Genomic DNA, 2,095 nt, shown 5'->3' with positions numbered 1-2,095 from the left:
AAGTATGACCATACTCACGAGTACTTGGAAGTACCAAGTAACTTGAAAGAAGTACCGTATTCATTTGTTTCGTTTGTAGTCTTTCTTATTTGTTTCGGCTTGCTTTGATTTTGTTTTTGTTTGTTCGGCTTGATACATTCAGGAACTACGAAACACAAAACTTCGAGACTTTTCATCTCGTTTCATTCGTTCCGAAGCAATATTATCAAATCAAATATAGGAAAATTTGTAAGTATTTGAAAGACTGAGGCAAATGAGTGTATTCGTGCAGGACTCTAATACATACATATATATGTATGTTCATACATATGTACATACGCATTTCCATATACATATGTATGTATGTATATGTATGCATACGTTTACAAGACTAAATTTGATATGTACATATGTATGTATGTACCGACATAGATATATGTACATATACACATGTGTATGTATATGTACATATGTATATAAGATTAAATATGTATGTATGAAAAATAATATACATACATATGTATGTACAGTGGCTCACAGCTTATTTCGTGCAGGGGTGTAGTAAAACTTAACCAGTGTGTACCTCTTAAACTATTGAAGATATCAAAAAATTTAAATGCAGTTCCATTTAGTGATCATTTATACTATATCTAGTTACTTTATTGTTTTTGTTACTTTTAAAATAACTTTTAAAAATTAAAAAAATTAACATCAGTGGCTTTTTCTATGTCACAGCTTATTTCGTGCAATGCTTTTAACCCTAAAAATTTATTCTAAACAAATTAAACTAGTATTTGGTGTGTCCCCCATTTTGTTTAATCACCTCTTCAATGCGTGTTTCCACTGAGAAAACCAATTTTTTGGTGACTTCAGGTGATATTTTTACCCATTCTTCCAGTGGGGCATTTTTAAGGTCATTTTTATTGGAAATTGACCTTTTCCGGATGGTCATGTCAAATTTTGCCCACAAAATTTCAATCACATTAAGGTCAGGAAACTGGACAGGAGGACTGACCACATGTGGGCAATCCCAGCTCAACCAGGACTTCACAATGCCGGATTTGTGTTTTAGGTCATTGTCTCAATAAAATCGGAATCGGCCCTCTAGACCTAATTTCTCTCCACTTTGAAGTAAATTCTCCTTTAAAACCGATAGATACATATGTCTGTCCATTGTTCCTTCGATCAAAACCAGGATTCCAACTCCCGAAGCCGCCATGCATGCCCCAACCATGACACTTCCACCGCCATGCTTCATAGTGGGCTCATAGTGTCGACTAACCTTTGCCAAGGATCATGTTTCCCGCCCAATTTCTTTCTGGAATGAAATAATATATGCAGATGGATCCAAATTCAATATCTTTGGGTCGGATTGGATGCAATATGTTCGGCGCCAACCAAATACCGGGCTTCATAATCAGAACTTAAACCGTCGACTGAACCCGCAAACGATCGGTTGTGTTATCACAGTGATTCGCAGTTTAGTTCAAAGCTTCTCTAACTCCAAGCGCACTCTCTTTTACCTACCCAATCCATACATCTCAAACCAACAAAAAACACACACGGTAAACTTATATATATATATATATATATGTAAATAAAAATGCCCCCTGGGTATTACAATCAAGGGGCAAATCGCTTTGCATTGCTAAGCGATAGCCCCAAATCCAAGAGGAAAAAGCCCTCTCCGTTGCACGAAGTTTTCCCAGAACTACCAACCTGTAAAAACCCTAACCCCAAATATATAGTCATGTCGGCTACTAACTCAGAAAAACCACTATCATCATATTCGTGCTTTGCAGTGGATAGAGCCATTAAAATCATCAGCTCAAAGATATTAAAAATAACCAAATGCGAGATGGTAACCTTTTAATCTTTGTCGAAAATGCAACAATCGCAGAGAAATTTATTGGTGCCACAGAGCTCCACGGTGTGTGCAAAATTAAAACCCAATACCACACAAACCTCAATCACTGCAAAGGAACGGTATATGCCCCCTACCTCAACCACGTTACAAACGAAGAAATAGTCCAAGAACTAAAATCACAAGGAGTTGTAGACGTGTATAAATACTCAAAACAAATAGACGGCAAACCAACCCCAACTGGTGTGGTTC

This window comes from Drosophila willistoni, unplaced genomic scaffold (assembly GCF_018902025.1).
Source record: "Drosophila willistoni isolate 14030-0811.24 unplaced genomic scaffold, UCI_dwil_1.1 Seg150, whole genome shotgun sequence".
In the NCBI taxonomy this organism is placed as follows: domain Eukaryota; kingdom Metazoa; phylum Arthropoda; class Insecta; order Diptera; family Drosophilidae; genus Drosophila; species Drosophila willistoni.
This window is presented reverse-complemented; position numbering follows the sequence as displayed.